This window comes from Giraffa tippelskirchi, chromosome 1 (genome assembly GCF_054371585.1).
Source record: "Giraffa tippelskirchi isolate mGirTip1 chromosome 1, T2T-mGirTip1v1.2.pri, whole genome shotgun sequence".
Lineage (NCBI taxonomy): Eukaryota > Metazoa > Chordata > Mammalia > Artiodactyla > Giraffidae > Giraffa > Giraffa tippelskirchi.
This window is the reverse complement of record NC_137275.1, coordinates 166,806,586-166,821,228: the sequence shown is the minus strand read 5'-3', so window position 1 is coordinate 166,821,228 and position 14,643 is coordinate 166,806,586. Positions and strand designations below refer to the sequence as shown.

General features: G+C 39.4%; 1 protein-coding gene across 1 annotated transcript in view; it reads right to left on the bottom strand.

Moving 5' to 3' along the window:
* Nucleotides 1–14,643, bottom strand: part of C1H9orf85 (chromosome 1 C9orf85 homolog) — a 242,269-nt gene that overhangs the window by 79,141 nt on the left and 148,485 nt on the right. The gene's annotated exons all lie outside the window — the stretch shown is intronic.

The window sequence follows — 14,643 nt, the reverse complement described above, 5'->3', positions numbered from 1 at the left end:
TCAACAGCGTAGGAGGGTTCCTTTTTCTCCACATCTTCTTCAGCATTTGTTATTTGTAGATGTTTTGATGATGGCCATTGTGACTGATGTGAAGTGATACTTGACTGTAGTTTTGATTTGTATTTCTCCAACAATTAGCAATGTTGACCATCTTTTCATGTGCCGGTTGGCCATCTTATCAGTACTTTTAAAGAATCAACTTTTAATTTGTCCATCCATTCAGTCTATCTTTGCCTTCCATCTACTTTCTGCTTTAATCTTTGAGGTTTCTTCCTTCTGCTTTCTTACATTTATAGTTTTTCTGTTCCCCATTCCTTAAGTTGAATGTTCATCTCATTTCCAGTCTTTCTTCTTTTCCAAAATAAACAGCTAAGGGACTGCCCTGGCAGTCCAGTGGTTACATACAACTCTGTGTTCCCAATGCAGGGTGTGTAGGTTTGATCCCTGGTTGAGGAACTAAGATTCCACATGCTGTGTGACCAAATAAATAATAAACTTTTTAAAAAGACAGCTAATATGTTTTCTCTAAGTTTTAAAGGTAAATATGGGGAATTCCCCGGCGATGCAGTGGTTAGGATTCTGTATTCTCACTGCTGAGGGCCAGGTAGGGAGATAAAATGGAGATAGTCTTGTTCAGGCTTCAGAGGCAAGGGAGCAGAGCACGCCTCTGACCTTGCTTCTGACCTACGGAGATACTGCCCTGACTACTGCTCTACTGCCATATCAGTCACATCTGCTGTGAGTGCAGGCTGAGAGGCACCACAGACAGACAGAGGGTGGGTCTTGGGATTTGTTAAACCCCTGGAGGGGATCTGGCCAACCACTCCTGGAACTTAACAAAATTCCAAGATACACAGAACAAAGCAAACAGCATTGTAAAAAAAAAAGATTAACATAATACCAGACCTGTAGTTTTGCTTACAGACTGACAACATTATCAGTTTTCATCCTAGGATTATAATCCAGAACCCCGAACTGCTATTTTTGAAGTCTCACCTACAGAGCAGACACGCTGCCTGGGACCTTTTCCCAGTTGGAACTCCAGATATGCTATGACATGGGACTCCCCAGCACTGTTTAAGTCTGGATGTTGGTCAAAACCAAATTTGGTGATATATCCTCTGCTGTTTCTATTTCTCTTTTCTTTTAATGTTAGTATATTGAAAGGAAGCTAGAAAATTCTCTGATAAATACTGGTATTATTTATTTGTATAGAACGAGTAGCTTATTTTATTTAACCAATCCTTTGAACCTGAAATGAAAGTAAAAACTTTCAGCAAAACAGGGCCCAAGTTCAATCCCTGGGGTCAGAGAACTAAAATCCCACAAGCCACAAAACACTGTCAAAAAAAAGGTAAATCCAGTTATGTGGCATTCTCATGACCTTTTAGTTCTATTATATTGTCACTGATACGTGAGATATTTAGAAGGCTAATTTTGAGGTTTTATCACATGTTTTTAATTTAGCACTTTGCTTTTGACTGCATTGGTAAGAAAATGAGTTCTATAGGATACTGATTCTTTGAAATGTGTCAATATTTATTTTATGGCCTAATAAGTAGTCTGTTTTTAAACTGAGGGTTCTTAAAAAGAGACACATTCTCCAATTATTAAGTACAGAATCCTATACTTGTACTTGAGATCAAGAATGTTTTGCTCTTTAAATTTTCTCCGTCTACAGTGACTTCTGTCTTCTTGATCTATCAAAAACTGAGACATATGTATTAAAATCTTCCAAATGTTGTTCAGTCAATAAGTTGTATCCAACTCTTTGCAACCCCATGGACTGTAGCATGCCAGTCTTCCCTGTCCTTCACCATCTCCCGGAACTTGCTCAAACTCATGTCCATTGAGTCAGTGATGCCACCCAACCATCTCAACCTCTATCAACGCCTTCTTCTCCTGCCCTCAATCTTTACCAGCATCAGGGTCTTTTCCAATGAGTCAGCTCTTCACATTAGATGGCCAAAGTAGTGGAGTTTCAGCTTCAGCATCAATCCTTCCAGTGAATATTCAGGACTGACTTCTGTTAGGATTGACTGGTTTGATTGCCTTCAATCCAAGGGACTCTCAAGAGTCTTCTCCAGCACCACAGTTTGAAAGCATCAATTCTTCAGTGCTCAGTCTTCTTTATGGTCCAACTCTCACATCAATAAATGACTACTGGTAAAACCACAGCTTTGACTGTATGGACATTTATCAGCAGTGATGTCTCTGCCTTTTAATATGCTATCAAGGTTTGTTATAACTTTTCTTCCAACAAGCAAGAATCTTTTAATTTCAAGGCTATAGTCACCATCCGCAGTGATTTTGGAGCTCAAGAAAATAAAATCTGTCACTGTTTCCATTGTTCCCCATCTATTTTCCATGAAGTGATGAGACCAGATGCCATAATCTTAGTTTTCTGGATATTGAGTTTTAAGCTAGTTTTAAGCAGGGCAAAGGCTAACAGAATTTTGCCTAGAGAACGCACTGGTCATAGCAAACACTCTCTTCCAACAACACATGGACATGTGTTGACTCTACACATAGACATTACCAGATGGTAAATACTGAAATCAGATTGATTATATTCTTCACAGCTGAAGGTGGAGAAGCTCTACACAGTCAGCAAAAACAAGACTGACAGCTGACTGTGGCTCAGATCAGGAATTCCTTATTGCAAAATTCAGCCTTAAATTGAAGAAAGTAGGGAAAATCACTAGGTCATTCAGCTATGACCTGAATCAAATACTCTATGATTATACAGTGGAATAAACAAGTAGATTCAAGCAATTAGATCTGGTAGACAGAATGCCTGAAGAACTATGGACAAAGGCTCATAACATTATATAGGAGGCAGTGACCAAAACTATCTTAAAGAAAAAGAAATGCAAGAAGGCAAAATGGTTGTCTGAGGATGCCTTACAAATACCTGAGAAAAGAAGAGGAATGAAGGCTTTAAAAGAGAAAAGGAAAGATATACCCCACTGAATGCAGAGTTTCAAAGAATAGCAAGGAGAGATAAGAAAGCCTTCCTAAGTGAACAATGCAAAGAAATAGAGGAAAACAACAGAATGGGAAAGACTAGAGGTCTCTTCAAGAAAATTAAAGATACCAAGGGAATATTTCATGCAAAGATGGGCACAATAACGTATAGAAACGGCAATGACCTAACAGAAGCAGAAGAGCTTAAGAAGAGGTGGCAAGAATACGCAGAAGAACTGTACAAAGTCTTAATGACCTGGATAACCACAATGATGTGTTCACTCACCTAGAGCCAGACATCCAGGAATATAACATCAAGTGGGCCTTAGAAAGCATTACTACAAAAAAGCTAGTGGAGGTGATAGAATTCCAGTTGAGCTATTCCAAATCCTGAAAGATGATCCTGTTAAAGTGATGCTGCACTCAATATGCCAGTAAATCTGGAAAACTTAGCAGTGACCAGAGGACTGGAAAAGGCCAGTTTCATTTCAATCCCAAAGAAGGGCAATGCCAAAGAATGTTCAAACTACTGTACAATTGCACCCATTTCTCATGCTGGCAAGGTTATGTTCAAAATCCTTCAAGCTAGGCTTCAACAGTACGTGAACTGAAAACTTCCAGATGTACAAGCTGAATTGAGAAAAGGCAGAGGAACCAGTAATCAAATTGCCAACATCTTTTGGATCATAGAGAAAGCAAGGGAATTACAGAAAAGCATCTACTTCTGCTTCATTGACTATGCTAAAGTGTTTGACTGTGTGGATCACAACAAACTGTGGACAATTCTTCAAGAGATGGGAATACCAGACCACCTGACCTGCCTCCTGAGAAATCTGTATGCAGGTCAAGAAGCAACAGTTAGAACCAGACATGGAACAATGGACTGGTTCCAAATTGGGAAAGGAGTATTGTCACCTTGCTTATTTAACTTATATGCAGAGTACATCATGTGAAATGTCAGGCTGGATGAAGCACAAGCTGGAATCAAGATTTCTGGAAGAAATATCAATAACCTCAGATAGGCAGATGATATCATCCTAATGGGAGAAAGTGAAGAGGAACTAAAAAGCCTCTTGATGAGAGTGAAAGAGAAGAGTGAAAAACTGGCTTAAAACTCAACACTCAGAAAACTAAGATCATAGCATCCAGGCCCATCATTTCATGGCAAATAGATGGGCAAAATCTCCCATTATGATTACATATTTGTCTATCGTTGCTTTTGTTTGATCATTTTAGCACCTACCTATCATCTATATACTTTATATATTTGGAAAATACATTATTAGAAGCATTCAAACAGGAGTATTTCTTTGAAATCTTTTATTACTATATATTAATCCTTTAATTTTTGTATTATATATGTCTTCATATTCTAGTCAGATATGATAATGCACCAGATTTCTTTTGATTATGTTAACTTGAAATATTTTTCCATTCTATCTTAACCTTATTCTGTCTTTATGTCACAACTATATATCTAATTAACAATATACAGGTATGTTTTTAAAAAACTATTCTGGGGACTTCCCTGGTGGTCCAGTGGCTAAGACTTCATGCTCCCAATGCAGGGGGCCTGAGTTCGATCCCTGGTCAAGGAACTTGATCCCACAGGCTGCAACTAAGAGTTTGTGTGGTGTAACTAAAAGATCCTGCATGCTCAACTAAAACCCAAGGTAGCCAAATAAATAAAAAAAAGTTTTTTAAAAAGCTATTCTGACAATCTGTAATTTTTAACTATAGAATTAAGTCCATGTAAATATATTGTGATTACTGACATGTTTGGATTTATTTTTCCATAGTATTTCAAGCTTTCATTTTTTCTGCCCTTTGTTTCTTGCTGTTTTTCTCCTTTTTTCCTCCTTTCTCCTCACATTTCCTTCTTACATTTAAACTGACTGTAGATATTTTTTCTCATTCTTTTTTGTCTTCTACTGGTTTGAAAGATACACACCTTATCTCTACTTTCTTAGTCACTTACTATAAATGGCCACTTAGCTTAGTAGAAAATAAAATTAGTTTTTATCCACCTTACAAACAAATATAAAAATTTTGGAGTGCTTTAAATACAGTCACCTTATTTCTTATCATGAAACTGTGGCACTATATTGTAGCTTTATCTTAATTTTAACTTTTGTTTATATATTCCTATATGTTTACCATAATCTTCACTCACTATTTTATCTTACACTTCAGACCATTTTTGAGGATTATTTTATCCTTCTTCCTGAAGTACATCTTTTAGAAATTGCTTGGGCACTTCTTCGGTAAACTCCACTTGTCTTTTACTGAAAGGTTTTTAATTAATCTTCATTCTTGAAGATTATGGGCTTTCCAGGTGGCGCAGTGGTAAAGAATCTGCCTGCAATTCAGGAGACCCAGGTTTGATCCCTGAGTAGGGAAGATCCCCTGGAGAAGGAAATGGCAATCCACTCCAGTATCTTGCCTGGAGAATTCCATGGGCAGAGGAGCCTGGCAGGCTATAGTCCATGGGGTCACAAAGAGTTTGGACATGACTGACTAACACTCTCATTCTTGAAATATAATTTTACTGAATATACATACATTCCAGGTCCTGGTAAATTTGCCTCAACACACTGAAGATATTACTTCATATCTTTTGGGTCCTACTTTTTAGAGGTCAAGTGTCAATATCACTGTCATTCCTTGGTTTATGAAATGTCTTCTCTCTCGGACTACTTTTAACATCTTCCTTCTGTAACACAATCCTGAAAAATCATGGCTTTTAACAAAGTACCAACTATTAACTTTTGAAATTGGTTTTCACATACTCTATTATCTCCTTTTGTAACTTTACAATCTTTTTTACTTTCTTACTTATCCTCCCTAACACTTAATCTGTCACATTTTTCACATCCTTATATTTCTAGGCAGAATTCTGTTATTTCTTTAGATTTATTTTTCACTTCATTAATTCTTACTTCAGCTTGAATTGTCTGCTCTTGAACCCTTTCAATATGTTTTAACTTTTATTTCCTTACCTAGAGGGTAAGTTGTATGAGGTCAAGTATTTTTGTTTATTATGTTCATTGCAATAAACCCTACCACTAGTGTCTGTTGTGTGTGTGCTTAGTAACTCAGTCGTGTCTGACTCTGCAACCCATGAAATTTTTTCAAGCAAAAATACTGGAGTGGGTTGCTATTTCCTCCTCCAGGGGATTTTCTCGACCCAGGGATCAAACCCGTGCTTCCTGCATCTCCTGCATTGGCAGACAGTCTTTACCACTGAGCCATCTGGGAAGCCCCACTACTGAGCTATCAGGGATCCCAGTATCTGTTATATGACACTAAACATTTAATTTATGATTATATGTTTTATTCCTGGAAATTCAATTTGTTTTTTTTTCAATCTATTTGTCCAATTTGGTAGCCTTTTATTTCTTTGTCAGATTTTATTTCCTCCTTTTATTTTGTTAAGCAATAACGTGCATTTCTATATTCTATATCTAATAATTTCAAATTTTAATATCTTACAATTCTAATTCTGCTTATTGTTTCCACTACCCTTGTTCAACATAGCTCATTTTCTTGTGTGTTTTAAATTTGCATGTGCTCAACATCACTAGTTATTAAACAAACGCAAATGAAAAGTACAATTAGGTACCACCTCACATCAGTCAGAATGGCCATCACTAAAAAGTCTGCAAATAACAAATGCTAGAGAGGTAGTAGAGAAAAGGGAACTCTCCTAAACTGCAGTCGGAAAGTAAGTTGGTACAGCCACAATGGAAAACCGTGTGGAGGTTCCCAAAAAACTAAAGATAAAGTTGCCATATGATCCTGTACATGTTCAGATGAAACTATAATTCAAAAAGATATATGCACCCCAATATTCACAGCAACACTGTACACAATAGCCAAAACATGGAAGCAACCTAACTGGCCATCAACAAATGACTGAATAAAGAAGATGTGGTACATTTATACAATGGAATACTATCCAGCCATAAAAAAAGAATGAAACATGGATGGACTTAGAGATTATCATACTAAAAAGTGAGATAAATCAGAATGAGTAGGATAAATATCGTATGACATCACTTACATCAGTTCAGTTCAGTTCAGTCGCTCAGTCGTGTCCGACTCTTTGTGACCCCATGAATTGCAGCATGCCAGGCCTCCCTGTCCATCACCAACTCCCGGAGTCCACCCAAACCCATGTCCATCGAGTCGGTGATGCCATCCATCCATCTCATCCTCTGTCGTCCCCTTCTCCTCCCGCCCCCAATCATTCCCAGCATTAGGGTCTTTTCCAATGAGTCAACCCTTCGCATGAGGTGGCCAAAGTATTGGAGTTTCAGCTTCAACATCAGTCCTTCCAATGAACACCCAGGATTGATCTCTTTTAGGATGGATTGATTGGATCTCCTTGCAGTCCAAGGGACTCTCAAGAGTCTTCTCCAACACCACAGTTCAAAAGCATCAATTCTTCGGCGCTCAGCTTTCTTCACCGTCCAACTCTCACAACCATACATGACCACTGGAAAAACCATAGCCTTGACTAGACGGACTTTTGTTGGCAAAGTAATGTCTCTGCTTTTAAACATGCTATCTAGGTTGGCCATAACCTTCCTTCCAAGGAGTAAGCGTCTTTTAATTTCATGGCTGCAATCACCATCAGCAGTGATTCTGGAGCCCAAAAAAATAAAGTCTGACACTGTTTCCACTGTTTCCCCATCTATTTGCCAGGAAGTGATGGGACCAGATGCCATGATCTTAGCTTTCTGAATGTTGAGCTTTAAGCCAACTTTTTCACTCTCCTCTTTCACTTTCATCAAGAGGCTCTTTAGTTCTTCTTCACTTTCTGCCATAAGGGTGGTGTCATCCGCATATCTGAGGTTATTGATATTTCTCCCGGAAATCTTGATTCCAGCTTGTGTTTCTTCTAGCCCAGCATTTCTCATGATGTACTCTGCATATAAGTTAAATAAGCAGGGTGACAATATACAGCCTTGACGGACTCCTTTTCCTATTTGGAACTAGTCTGTTGTTCCATGTCCAGTTCTAACTGTTGCTTCCTGACCTGCATACAGGTTTCTCAAGAGGCAGGTCAGACTTACATATAGAATCTTAAATATGACACAAATGAACCCATCTACAAAACAGAAACAGACTCATACACATAGAGAACAGATTTGTAGTTGCCGAGGGGGGAGAGGGGAAGAGAAAGGGATGAACTGGGAGTTTAGGGTTGGTATATTCCAACTATTATATTTAGAATGGAGAGACAATAAAGTCTTAATGTATAGCACAGGGAACTATACTCAGCTGGTGATAAACTATCATGGAAAAGAATATAAAAAAAGAATGTAGTATATGTGTATAACTGAGTCACTTTGCTATACAGCAGAGATTGGTACAACACTGTAAATCAACTAAACTTCAACAAAAAAAATAATAAATTTTCTTGAACTTTGTGGTAATTCTCTAAAGCCTAAAACAAAGGGAAAGTCCTCTAAGGAGTATTTGTGTTGGTTTGCTCTGTGCCTGAGGACACCAGCATCTCCTTTAAACTACAGTCCCTAGCCTATCATTCTTAGGACCATGAAAATAATATAAATTCAGCCAAATATGAAAGATATTGTTAGAGGAGACAGTTCTTTTCTTTAACCTCCCTCCAGTACCACACGCAATATTGCTGTCTGCTTCTGAGAGGAGAGTTTTCTCTTTTTAGTTCACCCTTTACCTAAGGACATAGCTCTTTCTATTCAATATGTCTTAGATTTATGTAAAGTGGTTTCTAATAAATCTATGGCCTGCACTGACCCAGTACTTTGTCTCCAATATCCCTCACGTTCCAAAGCTCTAGACCACCCACATCCAGCGGTTTCAATATATGCAAAGGATTCAAGGTTCATTTGTTGTCTTAGTCTGCTCAGGCTGCCATAACAAAACATCACAGACTGAGTGTTTAAACAATTTATTGTCTCACCGTTCTAGAGTCTAATAGTCCAGAGTCAGCATTCTAGCAGATTTGACTTCTGGTGAGGACCCTCTTTCTGGATTGCAGACATCTGCCTTCTCACTGCCTCTTCAGGTTGAGGAAGGAAGGTAGAGGAAGTCAGATGTCTCCACTGTCTTCTTACAAAGACACTAATCCGGACAGATCAGAGTACCACACTTCCAACCTCATTTAACTTTAATTACTTCCTCAAAGGCCACATCTCCAAATATAGCCACACTGGAGGCTGAGGCTTCAAATTCAATATGAATTTTGGGAGGACATAAATACTCATTCCACAACATTTGCCTCCAGGTTCTCCTGTTCCTCTTTATTCCTAACCTTGGAGAATTTTCATTAGTTTCTTAAAGGGAGTATTTGATTATTTCAAAAGGCTTTTTTTAAAATTGTTGTTGAGTATTTTTAGATGTCACGCAGCAGACATGGGTTTCAGAATCTCTAGCTTTCCATATTGCCAGAAAAAGTCCTCTCTCCTCTGTGTATAATCTTGCAATAGGCAGTGCTATCCAATTTCATATACATGCTTCAAATAACACATCAAATTTATATTTCTAGCCCTAACTTCTCTCCTAAGCTTGAGATTCATTGCCAGCTGCTACTTGTAATCTTTACTTGGAAGTTTATAAGATATTTAAAACTTAATGTAGCCCAATCAGAACTTATAGTTTTGCTCTCAAATCTGCTCTTCCCCTATTTCCCTGTCTCAGTATATATGAAATACCGAATTACTCAAGCCAAAAAACCCAGACATCAACCTTGATTCCTCATTTTTCCTTCCTTCCCATGTAAGTTGAAGTACAAGTCCTTTCTTCCCTATTTTCAACACAGAGCCTCACTCTGTCCCCTGTGCTCCACCTTCTTATCTACGACTTTTGTCCACGTCACCAGAATGTCTCATATGAGTATTGCTATCACCTCCTAAGTAAGCACCCTGCTTCTACGCTAACCCTCCTAAAACCAGACTCCACAAAGCAGTTAAAGTGATCCTTTCAAAATGCAAATCACATCATATCTCAATAATTTAAAATTCTCCATTTGTTTCCAGTTACAAGTCTAACCTTCTTATTGACACCTAAACGAGGCCCTAAATGTTATAACAATTGCCCATCTCTCTGAGTTCACCAAGTAAGTGTGCCCCTGCACTCACCACACCTGAGCACTCTGGCTCTCTATTTCTCAAATCACTTAGTTTACTCCCACCTCAGGGCCTTTACACCTGCTCTTCCCTCTGCAGGAACATAATTCCCCATGATGGCTGCTTCTCTGAGTTCTCAGCTCAACTGCCATCTCTTCCCCAACCCTGCTAGACAGTTGTCATTTGTTCTCCAAATATAGTGTCTACTCTTCTCCATTAATACCCTGTCCCCCAGGAAGCTGACCTTCATAAGATGTATCAACCAGGCCTCTTTGCTCTCTCTTTCTATTGGGTTTTGCCAGTGGGAAGCAATGGCACGAAACAGAAGGGCAGAAGGAAAGAAAGATCTAGGTATTTCCCGGGCTCCCCCCACGCTGAGCTGTTGGGTGGTGGTAGCCATGTTCTTTTACCAAAGTTCTATAGCCATCCCTTCCCATAAGGTTCCACTAATGGCTCCTTCTTTTTATCCCTTTAAGCTCAGGAACAACAGCCTATTTTGGGGTCTAGGGTGTTTCATCATCCCTTGTTTGTTTACCTTCATTAAAATCCCTTTTACCTTGAGTATGCCATCCATTTCCTTATGTATTAGTCTGCTAGGGTTATCATTACAAAGTACCACAAACTGTGTGGCTTTAATAACAGAAATTTATTGTCTCACAATTCTAGAAGTTAGGTATCCAAAACCAAGGTGTGGACAGGGCTGGCTCCTTCTGAGAACTGTGAGGGAGAATCTGTTTTATGCCTCTCCCCTAGCTGATGAAGGTTTGCTGGCAATCTTTGACATTCCTCAGCTTATAAAAGCATCATTCCAATCTCTGCCTTCATCTTCACATGATGTTCTGCCTGTGTGTCTCTGTCCAAATTTCTCCTTTATGTCATATTGAATTAGAAATTTCTCTAATTGTGCAATTTAACTAACTGCACGTGCAATGACCCTATTTTCAAATAAGGTCACATTCTGAGGTACTTTTCATACTGTTCATGGGGTTCTCAACAAATGTCCATCTAGTCAAAGCTTTGGTTTTTCCAGTGGTCATGTTTGAATGTCAGAGTTGGACTATAAAGAAAGCTGAGTGCTGAAGAATTGATGCTTTTGAATTGTGGTGTTGGAGAAGACTCCTGAGAGTCCCTTAGACTGCAAAGAGATTCAACCAGTCCATCCTAAAAGAAATCAGTCCTGAATATTCATTGGAAGGACTGATGCTGAAGCTGAAACTTCAATATTTGGGCCACCTGATGCGAAGAGCTGACTCATTTGAAAAGACCTTGATGCTAAGAAAGATTGAAGGCAGGAGGAGAAGGGGATGCCAGAGGATGAGATGGTTGGATGGCATCACTGATACAAAGGACATGAGTTTGAGTAAGCTCTGGGAGTTGGTGATGGACAGGGAGGCCTGGCGTGCTGCAGTCCATGGGGTCACAAAGAGTCGGACACAACCAAGCAACTGAACTGAACTGAGGTAATGGGGTAGGATTTCATATATATTTTGGAAAGACACGATTCAACCCATAGCATCTTTTGGGAATCTGATAGATATTTCCTACCTGTCATCACTGTTTATCACATTATCCTATTTTATTTTCTTATGGCATTCACCATTATCTGAAATTATTTTATTTGTATGTACATATATTTGTGAAAGTGCTGCACTCGATATGCCAGCAAATTTGGAAAACTCAGCAGTGGCCACAGGACTGGAAGAGGACAGTCTTCGTTCCAATCCCAAAGAAAGGCAATGCCAAAGAATGCTAAAACTACCGCACAATTGCACTCATCTCACATGCTAGTAAAGTAATACTCAAAATTCTCCAAGCCAGGCTTCAGCAATACGTGAAAGATGAACTTCCAGACGTTCAAGCTGGTTTTAGAAAAGGGAGAGGAATGAGAGAAAAAATTGCCAACATATGCTGGATCATCAAAAAAGCAAGAGAGTTCCAGAAAAACATCTATTTCTGTTTTATTGACTATGCCAAAGCCTTTCACTGTGTGGATCACAATAAACTGTGAAAAATTCTGAAAGAGATGGGAATACAAGACCACCTGACCTTCCCTTTGACAAACCTGTACACAGGTCAGGAAGCAACAGTTAGAACGTGACATGGAACAACAGACTGGTTCCAAATAGGAAAAGGAGTCCATCGAGGCTGCAAATTTACACCCTGCTTATTTAACTTATATGCAGAGTATATTATGAGAAACCCTGGGCTGAAGGAAGCACAGGCTTGAATCAAGATTTCCAGGAGAAATATCAATAACCTTAGATATGCGGATGACACCACCCTTATGGCAGAAAGTGAAGAAGAACTAAAGAGCCTCTTGATGAAAGTGAAAGAGGAGAGTGAAAAAGTTGGCTTAAAGCTCAATGTTCAGAAAGCTAAGATCATGGCATCTGGTCCCATCACTTCACAGCAAATAGATGGGCAAACAGTGGAAACAGTGTCAGACTTTATTTTTTTGGGCTCCAAAATCACTGTGGATGGTGATTGCAGCCATGAAATTAAAAGACGCTTACTCCTTGGAAGGAAAGTTATGGCCAACCTAGACAGCATATTAAAAAGCAGAGACATTACTTTGCCAACAAAAGTCTGTCTAGTCAAGCCTATGGTTTTTCCAGTGGTCATGTATGGATGCGAGAGTTGGACGCTGAAGAAAGCTAAGTGCCGAAGAATTGATGCTTTTGAACTGTGGTGTTGGAGAAGACTCTTGAGAGTCCCTTGGACTGCAAGGAGATCCAATCAATCCATCCTAAAGGAGATCAATCCTGGGTGTTCCTTGGAAGGACTGATGTTGAAGCTGAAACTCCAATACTTTGGCCACCTCATGCCAAGAGTTGACTCATTGGAAAAGACCCTAATGCTGGGTAGGATTGGGGGCAGGAGGAGAAGGGGACGACAGAGGATGAGATGGTTGGATGGCATCACTGACTCGATGGACATGGGTTTCGGTAGACTCCGAGAGTTGGTGATGGACAGAGAGGCCTGGCATGCTGCAATTCATGGGGTCGCAAAGAGTCGGACACAGCTGAGTGACTGAACTAAACTGAACAGAACCAATTGTTACATCTCTGTTACCCGTGAAGGAAGTTCACATTCTGTATTTGAGGAAACAGCCTCATGAAGAATGAGGACCCTTGGGCTTTTTCGGTTTCACATCTTCATTTACTTAATGAGTCATATAAAGGAAATCTTGTAATCTCTCTGAATCTGCCCAAATGGGAATAAAAATTTGCTATCCCTAAGCAGGTTGGTGGCAATGTTTTTTTTTTAGCTTTAGAGTAATATAATTCAGCATTAATTCTTAGCACAGATCAGGATAACAATGGCTCTACAAGTAAACCATCTTACACAAAGTATTGGAGTGCTTTTGAACCCTGCTCTTACCCTCCTGGGCATAATGTCGAAGTTATGTATTTCACATTTTTCTTCATCACAAAATCTACCAGAAAATAGACGAGCGTGTCTTAAATGTGACTCACTAGTAGTACTCTGCAATGTGTGTATCTATGTGTCACACTGCAGCTGCTGTGATCGGCACCAGCCCATCTATATGCATATACACTCCTCTTACTATGGTGAGAAATCAAGGTTCATAGAATACAAATGTCATTTCTTGCTACTCAGGAGGTTGTATCCAAACCTGTGGTTTTAGAGTTTCTCCTTCTGTTCACTACCTGGAGGACTAAAATGGAGCTGACCGTAGTTTAGTTGCTAAGTTGTGTCTGACTCTTGTGATCACATGTACTGTGGCCTGCCAGGCTTCTCTGTCCATGTGGAACCATAGAACACTATAATCCAGCCCCTCCACTATACAGATGAGGAAATCAAGGCTCAGTATGATGAAGTGAATTATTTAAGGTCATTAAATGTCTTTGTATTACCACAGAGGTAACCATTCCTAGAGACAGACAATCCCGTCCTGATTTGCCTGAATAGAGCTTTCCCAAGGTTCTCCAGCATATCCAACTTTAAAGACTCTGGACTTGTAGCCAGCTTGGATTCTAGGATCTCATTCAGAAGGTTGCATCCTAGGAACCAGCTACTTCTTCCTTCTTACTGCCAGGGAAGAACTATCTTAAGAGACAGCCAAACAACCTCTTGAAAACACTAGAGTTAGCTCATCTCCTCAGGGCCAATACAGCACCTAGGACCTCATGCTACACCAGCTCAAGGAGAGTCCATTCAACTTCATGGCTCATCCTGGCCACTTATCCTTCTCATAATCTCTTACCCTCATGCTACTACTCTGGGATTCTTTTCTCTGATCTTCCTTCCACTAAAGATATCCAATTCATGTGGCAAACATTTATCAAACACCTATTATGTGCCAGGCATCCTACTAGAACCTAGAGATAGCAAGATGATATTTCTTCACTCAAGAAGATAACACTCTGGCGAGAGAGAATATAAAGAAATAATTCTTTTAAAGTGTGTTAAGTGGAGTTGTTATTGTAGAAAAATATAGGACTGAGCTGTTTCCAGACTCAAAACAGTTTGCATTAAGATAGTGAACACTTATTCCTTGGCATTTCTGTCTATTTCCTCATTTGCATCCCTCCTGTTG